The sequence below is a fragment of the Mustelus asterias genome, chromosome 10 (assembly GCF_964213995.1).
Source record: "Mustelus asterias chromosome 10, sMusAst1.hap1.1, whole genome shotgun sequence".
Taxonomy (NCBI): domain Eukaryota; kingdom Metazoa; phylum Chordata; class Chondrichthyes; order Carcharhiniformes; family Triakidae; genus Mustelus; species Mustelus asterias.
In genome coordinates this window covers 118,436,217-118,449,921 of record NC_135810.1, presented here as the reverse complement: position 1 = coordinate 118,449,921, position 13,705 = coordinate 118,436,217, and positions in this window count along the sequence as shown.

Below are 13,705 nucleotides of genomic sequence, written 5' to 3'. Positions count from 1 at the left end.
ACTACATTTTAAAACTCAGAAGGCATGCGGGGTTAGCTAAAGATTGACTGCCTTCCTGACGAGTGCACAATGCAGGCAAAACAAGGTTTTCATAACAGCAGCTGCAAGACATGTTTTTTCTAGACTGCGACAGACTGCGAAAAGCATTTCCAATAACTAGATAAGAATTGAAATATAGTTTGGAACTTTTCAGTTTGTTTTTGAGATCCAGTTCAGTCCGGTACAGTACAGGGGCTGGCTTGCTTAGAAGCCAGTCTCCAAGTGAGCTTTTCTTTTTCTTTTTACTGCTTCTGTCATGTTAAATTTCTTAAGTTCTGTTCAATAAAAGAAAACCATTTAAAAACTCCTCCAAAGTGCAGTCCCTTTGTCTATTCAAACAAATGAATGGATCCTACACTAAGCATCATGACAGTGCCTCAGGTGTGTCACCCACCTTGTTGGTCTCCACCTTCTGAGCCGCAAACCTACTAACTTGTTCGGATCACGTGCCCCATCTCCCAATCCCAGGTTAGATGAATGATATCCCAACAGTTGAAGCAGGTGAGCCCCTCACCTCTTCTGCATGATCCCTGAGTCCAGATCCCTGGGGTATTTATGCCAGTGTGCACAACTTGTTGCTTGGAGCTGTAAGTGAGAATTGGTGAGTTGTGGGACACTGGTTCCCCCCCGACTCCAACCCCCCTTGATGTGAGCTTGCGGCTTGGCAGGAGATCAAGGGACCTAGTCCTCGCAAACATCTCCCCCATACCCCTTCTCATCAACCCTGCAGTTATCTTGGCACGGTGGCACAGTGGTTAGCACTGCTGCCTCAGGGACCCAAGTTCAATTCCGGTCTTGGGTCACTGTCTGTGCGGAGACTGCACATTCTCCCTGTGTCTGCATGGGTTTCCTCCCACAGTCCAAAGATGTGTAGGTTAGATGGATTGGCCATGCCAAATTGCCCCTTAGTGTCCAAAGATGTGTAGGTTAGAAAATTATAGAAAATTACAGCTCAGAAACAGGCCTTTTGGCCCTTCTTGTCTGTGCCGAACCATTTTTTGCCTAGTCCCACTGACCTGCCCTTGGACCATATCCCTCCACACCCCTCTCATCCATGAACCCGTCCAAGTTTTTCTTAAACGTTAAAAGTGACCCCGCATTTACCACTTTATCCGGCAGCTCATTCCACACTCCCACCACTCTCTGCATGAAAAAGCCCCCCCTAATATTCCCTTTAAACTTTTCTCCTTTCACCCTTAACCCATGCCCTCTGTTTTTTTTTCTTCCCGAGCCTCAGTGGAAAATGCCTTATATAACCTTACCATAACACTCCAACTTTTATACTCGATACTCCGATTTATAAAGGCCAATATACCAAAGGCACTCTTTACGACCCTATCCACCTGTGACGTCACTTTTAGGGAATTCTGGACCTGTATCCCCAGATCCCCCTGTTCAACTGCACTCTTCAGAGTCCTACCATTTACCCTGTGCGTTCTACTTTGGTTTGTCCTTCCAAAGTGCAATATCTCGCACTTAGGTGGATTGGCCATGCGAATTTGCTCCATAGTGTCCAGAGATGTGCAAGTTAGGTGATTAAATTCATGGGGTTATCGGGATAGGGTGGAGGGGAGAGCATGAGTTAGATGCTCTTTTAGATCATCGGTGCAGACTTGATGGGCCGAATGGCCTCCTTCTGCACTTCTGCATGACAAGGGCAGCAGATACGTGGGACTGACATCACCTGCAAGTTCTCCTCCATGTCACTCGCCATCCTGACTTGGAAATATATCGGCCGTTCCTTCGCAGTCGCTGGGTCAAAATCCTGGAACCCCCTCCCTAACTTACACCATGTGGACTGCAGCGCTTCAAGAAGGCGGCTCACGCACACATCTTGAGGGAAAATTAGGGATGGGCAATGATGCCAGCCTAGCCAACCATGCCCACATCACCCAGAATAAAATAAAACTTGTGTTTCCATGATCCTTTGCACTGGTTTCAAAATGGTTGCGCAAGAAGCCAGCTCCACCCAGAAAAATAAGCCGCACTCTCCAGGATAAATCAAACCCACTGAGAGTTTCTGCTCATTTGCAAGTCTTTGAAAAGGCTCCAGAATTTAATCTGTCTCTTTTGGGTGCAAGAAGATTTAATTGCAACGTTTTAGAAACTTGTGAATATAATATTTTTATAAAATTGGTTCAGTCACAGCTGGTGATTTACAACGCTCACTTTCCTTTCGCAATAAATCTATTTTCAGCCGCATTAATCAATTCTCACCAAGTTACCGCTCCTAAACTGACTCTTTTAACTTCCCTTTGAAATGGCTCAGCAGGCTATTCCGTCAAAGGGCAACTAGGGCAAGGCAATGAAATCCCACCATGTCCATGGAGAGCAGGATTTTCTGGCCCTTCCCACTGGTGGGATCTTCTGGTCCCGCCAAGGTGGCACCCACCGACGGGCCCCCCCCCTGGCAGCTGGATGGCGAGCCACACAAAATGCCATTGACATCGACGCGGGCTGCAAGCTCTCACCAGCGGCCAATGGCGAATCACCTTCATTGCCAGGAAACACACCATGGGGTCAAGGGGGCAGAAAACCTCGGCCCATCTGTCAAACAAATGGGGTGAGAGTGTTGCTAACCATCCCTAATTGCCCACAAGAAGGCACTGAACCATTGCAGTCCATCTAGTATTCCTACACCCACGGCACCTGTTTTCCTGCAGTGTTTCAGTGCATCTGAATGGCTTGCGATGGATTTCCAATTGTAAAGGATTTGGTTCAGTCCATGACAAGGTTCAATATTTAACTCAAATAAAATATGTGATATGGAGATGCCGGCGTTGGACTGGGGTGGACGCTTTAAGAAGTTTCACAACACCAGGTTAAAGTCCAACAGGTTTATTTGGAGTCACAAGCTTTCGCAGCTCCTTCATCAGGTGAGTGGAGACTTAGGTTCACAAAAATGGCATATATAGGCAAAGACACAATCGCAAGATAATTACAGTTTGGAATGTGAAGAATGGTTGGAATGTGAGTCTTTACAGTTACAGACAGTGTGAGCGGAGAGAGGGATAGAACATAGAACATAGAAAAAATACAGCACAAACAGGCCCTTCGGCCCACAAGTTGCGCCGGTCATGTCCCTACCTACCTAGGCTTATATATAGGCTTACCTATAACCCTCAATCCTATTCAGTCCCATGTACTCATCCAGAAGACTCTTAAAAGACCCTATCGAGTTTGCCTCCACCACCACTGACAGCAGCCGATTCCACTCACCCACCACCCTCTGAGTGAAAAACTTACCTCTGACATCTCCTCTGTACCTACTCCCCAGCACCTTAAACCTGTGTCCTCTCGTAGCAGCCATTTCAGCCCTGGGAAAAAGCCTCCGAGAATCCACCCGATCTATACCTCTCAACATCTTGTACACCTCTATCAGGTCACCTCTCATGCTTCGTCTCTCCAAGGAGAAAAGACCGAGCTCCCTCAGCCTATCCTCATAAGGCATGCCAACCAATCCAGGCAACATCCTTGTAAATCTTCTCTGCACCCTTTCAATCATTTCCACATCCCTCCTGTAATGAGGTGACCAGAACTGCGCACAGTACTCCAAGTGGGGTCTGACGAGGGTCTTATAAAGCAGCATCATTATCTCCCGACTCCTAAACTCAATCCCTCGATAATTATCCCTTGAGGGATAATCATAGGTTAAAGAGGTGTGAATTGTCTCAAATAAAATACAAGGAAAAAATCCCTTGAGAAACTCGCACATTAATTTCTTGCACGCATACACGGATGCCAAGGCTTGGAGAACAAGCTTTACCAGGCAGGGAGCCATGATTAACCTTATACCACTGCACCTGCTTTTTGCAGGAACACAGAGTAGGTGGAGACTTACCAAAAAATGGATAAGATCGGAATCCTCTGGCTAATTAATGCTGGCAGCGCAACCCCACCCACGGGTTTTGCGTGAGACACGCAGTTGGAAGGCCGGAAAATCCCGTCCTAAGTGTCATTTTGGGTGAGGAAACCGGTGCGATCTGGACCAGTATGTCCGGCGCGAATCAGATTGCAATTATCCCACACTTAGTGCACTGGAAGATCCCCCAGGTGAAACATGCTGGAATGAAATCCCCAGTCGGGTGACTTGCCTGAACTGTCTTGCAGCTGTGTGCTGTTAACAAGGGGGAGCTGAATTTAAACGCTCCCATAGCCAGTCACGCCAGGGGGATGGCAGTGCAGAGAGCAGCTACACGCTTATTGGGGGGCAGATCTCACAAGACTCCTGGATGCAGTGGAGGAGAGGTGGGTCACCCTGTACCACCGCCCCCCCCGCCCCCCCCCGCCCCCCCCCCCCCCCCCACCCCCCAACCCCCGCCCAGTGGGTAGATGACCCAGAAGCAGGAAGCCAATGCAGCCTGGGATGCAGTGACTGTGGCAGTCAGTGCCAGCGGCCTGACGCTGAAGTCTGCCACCCAATGCCGCAGCAAATGAATGACGCCATTCGAACTGTGAGGATGAATGTCCATCTGTCACATCCTGGCATCAGTCCCCTCTGTCACACTGTGAATGTTCACATCAATCCACTCCCTGACACCCCGTGACCTCCCAGCACCCGACCCCCCAGCATCTTCCTCAAATCCCTCTGAAATTCCCCGTTACAACCCCTTCCCGTCCAGACACGGTGCCGACATACCTCATCTGCCCACCCACCCCCCCCCTCCGCCTCTGCCCCTGCTCCTGCCAGCCATCAGGCTTTCATCATGCTCTTTAGTTCGCTGCCGCGGGCACTACTTTGCTCATGCTGCCCACCTTCCTCAGGTATTTCTGGGTGTTGAGCTCTGGTTCGAGGAGGTGAATGGCGGCAGTGTTGGTGAGATAGGCCTGAACCAATGTAACTCTGAAGGTCCAACCCAGGGCTCCCTACCACATCAAGTGAGGATCTGCTCCCAGACCCCACCATTTCAGGACAATAATGAAGCTAGCATTCTACTCCAGATTGGTAATTGGTTGAATTTTGCTGTGGTGAGAGTGGTAATAGATGGGGAAAAAAGTAAAGTTTATTTATTAGTGTCACAAGTTGGCTTACATTAACACTGCAATGAAGTTACTGTGAAAATTCCCAAGTCACCACACTCCGGCACCTGTTCGGGCACACTGAGGGAGAATTTAGCATGGCCAATGCACCCAACCAGCACGTCTTTCGGACTGTGGGAGGAATCCGGAGCACCCGGAGGAAACCCGCACAGGCACAGGGAGAATGTGCAGACTCCGCACAGACAGTGACCCAAGCGGGAATCAAACCCGGGTCCCTGGCGCTGTGAGGCAACAATGCTAACCACTCTGCCACCATGCCACCCAGTGGCGTAGTGGGATTGTCATTGGACTTGTAATCTAGAGACCCAGAATAATGCTCTGGTTCAAATCATAGTGGATGGTGAAATTGGAATTCAATAAAAATCTGGAATTAAAGATGACCATGAAACCATTGTCGATTGTCATAAAGAACCGTCTGGTTCACTCGGGAAGGAATTCTGCCTTCCTTACCTGGACTGGCCCACACGTGACTCCAAACCCAAAACAATGTGGTTGACTTTAAAATGCCCTCTGAAATGGCCTAGCAAGCCAATCAGTCCAAGGGCATTCAGGGACGGGCAATAAATGCTGGCCCAGCTAGTGACACCTACATTCTCAGAACTCACATATCCAGTGTATTAGACCAGGACCCTGGATTACTCGCCCAGTAACACTAACATTGTACTACCATCTCCCAATAGATTTCAGAAGAAATGATTGTGTATTGCCAGGATAGCATGTGCTTGTTTCAGATGCTTATAGGTGGCACAACGACACAGTGGTTAGCATTGTTGCCTCACAGCACTAGGGACCTGTGTCTGTGTGGGTTTCCTCCAGGTGCTCCAGTTTCCTCCCACAGTCCAAAGATGTATGGGATGGGTTGATTGGCCATGCTAAATTGCTCCTTAATGTCAAGGGGATTAGCAGGATAAATGTGCGGGGTTACGAGGATAGGGCCTGGGTGGGATAGTTGTTGGTGCAAGGCTCGATGGGCCGACTGGCCTCTCTCTGCGCAGTAAGGATTCTGTACAGGCCACTGCTGTAGTGTTTCCATTTGAACATCTTTCCTTTTGATTTTGATTGGTTGACTAGGGCCAACTTGACGTTGTCTCAATGAGCAACCGCTCATTGACGAGGCTTGGCGGAGCGTTGGAAACAATGACTGCTGGCAGCCCCTGCTTCAGAGCTATCCCCTGGCTATCAGCCAGCAAGCATCGTAACAAATGAAGGGGAGTTTGATTTTTTGTCATCCATTAAACTAATGTGGCAGGGGGATGGGAACCGATGCAGGAAGTCAGAGGGAAGTAAAGTGGGGACAGAAACAAAATATAGTAAAGGGAAAAGTGGAAGGCAGAGAAACCAAAGACAAAAATCAAAAAGGGCCACAGTACAGAGTATAGAGACAGTGGAGAACTCAGTGAATGGGTCCAGTAAGGCTAAGAGAAATAAAACACAGGGAGAGTGTACAAAACGTGACTGGACAGGTGGTCTGAGAATGCAGGGCAGAGAGCAAGGGATTAAACTGCATTTATTTCAATGCAAGAGGCCTGACGGGCAAGGCAGACAAACTCAGGGCATGGATGGGTACGTGGGACTGGACTATTATAGCTATTACTGAAACATGGGTAAGGGAGGGGGAGGACTGGCAGCTCAATGTTCCAGGGTACAGATGCTATGGGAAAAATAGAACAGGAGGTAAGAGAGGAAGGGGAGTTGTGCTTTTGATTAGGGAGAATATCACGGCAGTTCTGAGAGGGGATACATCTAAGGGTTCGCCCACTGAGTCTGTATGGGTAGAACTGAGAAATAAGAAGGGAGAGATCACTTTGATAGGATTGTACAATAGGCCCCCAAATAGTCAGCACGAAATTGAGGAGCAAATACGTAAGGAGATTACAGAAAATTAGGGTGATAATAGTAGGGGATTTTAACTTTCCCAACATTGACTGGGACAGCCATAGTATTAGAGGTTTGGATGGAGAGAAATTTGTTGAGTGCATTCAGGAGGAATTTCTCATTCAGTATGTGGATGGCCTGACTAGAGAGGGGGCAAAACCTGACCTCCTCTTGGGAAATAAGGAAGGGCAGGTGACAGAAGTGTTAGTGAGGAATCACTTTGGGACCAGTGACCATAATTCTATTAGTTTTAAGACAGCTTTGGAGAATGATAGGTCTAGCCCAAAAGTTAAAATTCTAAATTGGGGTATGGCCAATTTTGGTGGTGTTAGACAGGAACTTTCAAAAGTTGATTGAGTCTGTTAGCAGGCTAAGGGATGTCTGGTAAGTGGAAGGCTTTCAAAAGTGTGCTAACCAAGGTTCAGGGTAAGCACATTCCTTTTAGAGTGAAGGACAAGGCTGGCAGAAATAGGGAACTCTGGATGACTCGGGATATTGAGGCGCTGATCAAAAAGAAGGAGGCACATGATATGCATAAATAGCTGGGATCAAGTGGATCCCTTGAAGAGTATAGAAGTTGTCAGAGTAGAGTTAGAGAGAAATCAGGAGGCCAAAAAGGGGACATGAGATTACCCGGAGGAAACCCATGCAGAGACGGGGAGAACATGCAGACTCAGCAGAGATAGTGACCCAAGCTGGGAATCGAACCCTGGCCCGAGAGGCAGCAGTGCTAACAACTGTGCCACTGTATTGTCCACTTCTAACTGTCCTCCATTTCAGAGGGCAGTTGAGAGTCAACCACATTGCTGTGGCTCTGGAGTCACATATAGGCCAGACCAGATAAGGATGGCAGATTTCCTTCCCTAAAGGACATTGGTGAACCACATGGGTTTTTTTACAACAATTTCATAGTCATCGTTAGGCTTTTAATTCCAGATTTTTGTTGAATTCGAATTTCACCAATTGTCATATGTGGTGGGATTTGGACTTGGGTTCCCCAGATCCCTGGATCACCAGCCCAGTGACAATACCACTACGCCACCACCTCCCCTTAGCAATGTAGCTGACAGGTGGGGAACAGGGCGGGCAAGTGGAGTAGAGGCTAAGGCCAGGTCAGCAATAATGTTATTGAATGGCAGAGAAAGCTTGAGGATGGATGGTTCTCTGCTCCTATATCTAATGTTATTATGTTCTTGAACATGCTGCTTGTGATGACTTCAACCTCTCACACATTCTTAATGCGGGGCGGCATGGTGGCACAGTGGTTAGCATTAGCACAGCACCAGGGACCCGGGTTCGATTCCCGGCTTGGGTCACTGTCTGTGCGGAGTCTGCACGTTCTCTCCGTGTCTGCGTGGGTTTCCTCTGGGTGCTCCGGTTTCCTCCCGCAGTCCGAAGGACGTGCTGGTTAGGCGAATTGGGCTGTGCTAAGTTCTCCCTTAGTGTACCCAAACAGGCGCCGGAGTGTGGCGACTGGGGGATTTTCACAGTAACTTCATTGCAGTGTTGCCTACCTGTGACTAACAATTTAACTTTAACTTTAATTGCTGGAATTAAAAGGTAACTCTTCCAGGGCCGGACGCTCAAGGCATGTAGAAAGAACTTGTACTTATATGGTATCTCTCAGAATCTTAGGGCTTTCAAAGGCACTTTACAACAAAAGATTGCCGCACCTACTCCCATTTTGAGGCAACCTCCCTACTCTGTATGGCTTCCCACACAAAGCTACTGAAACATCGGGAGTAGGTCAACTCTCCAGACTTGCCTTTGGGCCCCCAGGTCCTGGAGGTTGACTGACTGGGCAAAACTCACTGCCGTATTAAGAAAAATGCCTTTGTTTCATTCACTTTGAACACTTTCACCTCTTAGTTATGCAAATATTGATGACGGGAAAGGTTGTCTTGACTGAGTCAAAAATCATTCAGTTGGCTTTCCATTTGGCCCAGGGAGACGGGCATGGTGAGGATGAACATGTTGGGTGACCAATGATAACAGAGTGAGGGGGTGGTGGAGTGGAAAGAAGTGAGGTCACAGGGTGAAGCCTGCAGGAAGAGGAACACATGGGCGGGAGAAGGCCATTCAGCCCATCGAGTGTGCTCCGCCGCCATACAATAAAATCATGGCTGACCACCTACCTCGATGCCACTTTCCTGCATTGTCTGCGTGTAGATGGAGAAGGAACGGCTGCAACAATAATTTAACAGCAATATTGGCAATAGTAGCTTTAAAGTTGTTTTTTCACTATGCTGGGATTTCTTGTGGCCAGTGGCTTAGATTTTGTCAAAGGACAGAAGGTGTCAGATGTAATAGCTTGTCCTTTGTGGAGAGGAGTTCTTTACAGAATTTTGGAGCCATTGTTCCTTATCTGGGCATTGGAATGTAAATAATATGCACTTAAGTTTGATGAGGTCTGGAGTGACCAATGCCACTATTCTTCCAGCATTTGATTGGCCCAATCTAACGATGCAATTGGGGTTTCTGATCAATTCATTGGCTGGATGACAGAGAATCTTCTGGAAGCGAGTGGGGAATTGTGGATAAAGAGACATGTGAGCTTTTGTTTGCCAGTGATAACTCAAAGAGAACAACCGTCGCAAGAAGATCTGTACCCTGAAGGATTCTTCAGAGAAGGCGAAGATAGATTCTACATCGAGGATATTTCTTGGCCAAGGTTTTCCTAAACTTGGTAGTATCTATTTTCAGTTAAATAGTTAAAGCTGATGTTTTGTTAAAGTTGATGTTTAGTTAAAGTCAATGTGCAGTTTAAGAGTTAAAGTTCAGTAAAGAGTTAATGAGTTGCAACTGTTTATGGTTGAGTTGGTACTAGAAGTGTTAAATAAAGAAATTGTTGCGTTATTGTCCTTGTTTGTCTCATTAAACTGGGATGCTTGGAAGGTGTTTTAAATTAAAGCTGTAAAACATGCGGAATCCCGCAATGCAATACAACAACAACTGTCATTCACACGGCACCTTTAACATCACCAAGCACCACAAGGTCCCTGTGCAGGAGCGTTGACTTTGATGCCAAGCCAAGATATTTGGAAAGGTAACCATGTCCTGGTCAAGGTGGCCGGTTTTAAGGAGCATCTTAAAGGTGGAGATAGAGATGTCGAGAAGTGGAGAGGTTCAAGGAGGGAATTCCAGAGTTTAGGGCCCAGGGAAGTGGAGACAAAAGCTGCCAACGGGTGGAATGATGAAAATCGACCAAATGTTAGCAAATCGATGGGAGAAAAAAAGGATTCTTTTGAAACAGATGCAGCAGACAGTTGGAGGACAGCTTAAAAACTGAAGAATGGTGCAAAACATACTTAGCTTCAGTCACTGAGAATAAAAAAAAACATTTGTCTTCATCACTGTCTATATTTATTCCCAGCTCCTGTTTTTATCATGTAAGCTGGCACGATGTGAGTTTTATGATAATTGGTACTGGCCATTCAAGCTCTTCGAAGTGACACTGTTAAGTTGCAAAATGTTTTTAAGTTGTAACTGGAAGATTGAGGGGAAATAAATTGATGGTTAAGCAGAGACTTGAGTGAGCAGACACACACAGTGCTGGAAACAAAGGTTGGGGCTGCTTCTGGGCCCGAGCTGAACCCACCCAGGGGGGAGTTTGGGGGGTGGGGAATCAGTCACTCACTCACGATCTTTCCCCATGGCAGCCAAGCAAGTGATGTGGAGATGCCAACATTGGACTGGGGTAAGCACAGTAAGAAGTCTCACAACGCCAGGTTAAAGTCCAACAGGTTTATTTGTTAGCACAAGCGCTCTGAAAGCTTGTGGCTTGTGCTACCAAATAAACCTGTTGGACTTTAACCTGGTGTTGTGAGACTTCTTACTGAGCCAGCAAGTGGCCAGAGGGCAGTTTCACCATCCAATTAAATTCAGTAGGCAGGCCACAATGCTATTTGAGAGGGAGTTCCAGGATTTTGACCCAGCGACATTGAAGGAACGGTGATATATTTCCAGGACTGCGAGTGATTTGGAGGAGGCCTTGCACGTGGTGCTGTTCCCAGGTGTCTGCTTCCCTTGTCCTTCTAGTTTAAAGTTTTAAACCTTATTTATTAGTGTCACAAGTAGGCTTACATTAACACTGCAATGAAGTTACTGTGAAAATTCCCTAGTTGTTACACTCCGGCACCTGTTCACATACACCAAGGGAGAATTTAGCATGGACAATGCATCAAACCAGCAGGTCTTTTGGACTGTGGGAGGAAACTGGAGCACCCGGAGGAAACCCATGCAGACACGGGGAGAACATGCAGACTCTGCATAGGCAGTGACCCAAGCCAGGAATCGAACCCAGGTCTCTGGCGCTGTGAGGCAGCAGAGCTAACAACTGTGCCGCCCTATATGGTAGTAGTCGCAGGTTTGAAAGGTGATGTCAAAGGAGCTTTGGTGAGTTGCTGCAGTGCATCTTGTAGATGGCACACACTGCACCCACTGTGCATCAGTGGTGGATGGAGTGAATGTTTAAGGTGGTGGATGGGGTGCCAATCAAATTGGTTGCTTTGTCCTGGATGGTGTGGAGTTTCTTGAGTATTGTTGGAGCTGCACTCATCCAGGCAAGTGGAGAGTATTCCAGCACACCCCCTGACCTGTGCCGTGCAGTTGGTGGACAGGCTTCATTTGCACTCCCCTGTTCCTTCCCTATGGCCTTAGAATTTGTGCAACTTATATTTATCCAATTCCCTTTTGAAAGTTCCTAATAAATCTGTGTCCACCATTCTTTCCAGTAGTGTGTTCCAGAGCACAGCAACTTGCTGTGTAAAAAAAAAACACTCTCCTCATTGCCTTCCGAGATATCGACTATTGTTTGAATACTATTGAATTTTGGAGTCTGATTATGATTGGCTATCTCTGTGGCTCTTGGATGACCATCCAGTGGCTTTAAGCTGTAACATTATGTTATGTATTAAGAACCTTCCTGATACTAAATACAGTATCAAAAATCCCAAAAGAGAAACTTGGACCGTTGGTTCTTAATTGTTTATTTTGCAATTTGATATAATGTGAGGAAAGAAATGTAAACCAGTGAGGAAAAGTTGAGTCTTGTTATAAACATTTAAATAAAAAACATTTATTAAATTGCAAAACACACAATACAGGACAAAAGTTATACTCCACAACAATAATGGCTACACATACAGTATAATTAATTTGGGTCGGACATGGTTGAGACCCCTGTCACCACAGTGCATGGGAAACCACAATTAAGGAATAAGGAAGACACGTTAGTAGTACTGTTTTGGAAAGTGGCATCATCGGAACAGATGCAACAGAGGCAGAAGATCTGAGAGAATGGGATGAAGTCCTTATAGGAGCTGTAGTCAAGGTAGCTGTGGGAGTTGGTGGGCTTGTTATAGATACCAGTGGACTGTCTATTACCAGAAGTGGAAGCAGAAACTTTTACAGATGCACCATAGAAAACATTCTTTCTGGTTGTCTCACAGCTTGGTATGGCTCCTGCTCTGCTCAAGACCGCAAGGAACTACAAAAGGTCGTGAATGTAGCCCAATTCATTACGCAAACCATCCAAACAATCCCATCCATTGACTCTGTCTACACTTCCTGCTGCCTTGGCAAAGCAGCCAGCATAATTAAGGACCCCACGCACCCCGGACATTCTCTTCTCCACCTTCTTTCTTCGGGAAAAAGATACAAAAACCTGAGGTCACGTACCAACCGACTCAAGAACAGCTTCTTCCCTGCTGCCATCAGACTTCTGAATGGACCTATCTCATATTAAGCTGATCTTTCTCTACACCCTAGCTATGACTGTAACACTACATTCTGCACTCTCTCGTTTCCTTCTCTATGAACGGTATGCCCTGTCTGTATAGCGCGCAAGAAACAATACTTTTCACTGTATATTAATACATGTGACAATAATAAATCAAATCAAATCAAAAATCAAGGAATGGAAGTACTTTTGAAGTGTAGTCAATGTAGTAAAATTTTCCCCCTTGTAGTTTACCCTTCCCTTTCCCTCCCACTTGCTTGTTTAAAGTCCTTGTGGTCAGGTCGCCCCTTAGTCTTCTCTGCTCCAACGAAATCAACCCAAGCCAATCCAAACTCTCTTCATAACTTAAATGTTCCATTCCAGGCAGCATCCTGGTGAATCTCCTCTGCACCCTCTCCAGTGCGATCACATCCTTCCTGTAATGTGGTGACCAGAACTGCACACAGTATTCCAGCTGTGACCTCACCAAAGTTCAATACAACTCCAACATGACTTTCCTGCTTTTGTAATCTATGCCTCACTTGATAAAGGCAAGTGCCTTTTTCACCACCCTATTAACATGCCCTTCCGCTTTCAGAGATCTGTGGACAAACACGTCAAGGTCCCTTGTTCAACCGAACATTAAATTTCTCCTTTCAGGGTTTATCACCTCACAATTTTCAGGGTTAGATTTAATCTGCCACTTACAGACTTGCGGATAGCGAAGAGCATTGTCGGGCAATACAGCAGGATATAGATAGGCTGGAAAATTGGGCGGAGAGGTGGCAGATGGAGTTGAATCCGGATAAATGCGAAGTGATGCATTTTGGAAGAAATAATGTAGGGAGGAGTTATACAATAAATGGCAGAGTCATCAGGAGTATAGAAACACAGAGGGACCTAGGTGTGCAAGTCCACAAATCCTTGAAGGTGGCAACACAGGTGGAGAAGGTGGTGAAGAAGGCATATGGTATGCTTGCCTTTATAGGACGGGGTATAGAGTATAAAAGCTGGAGTCTGATGATGCAGCTG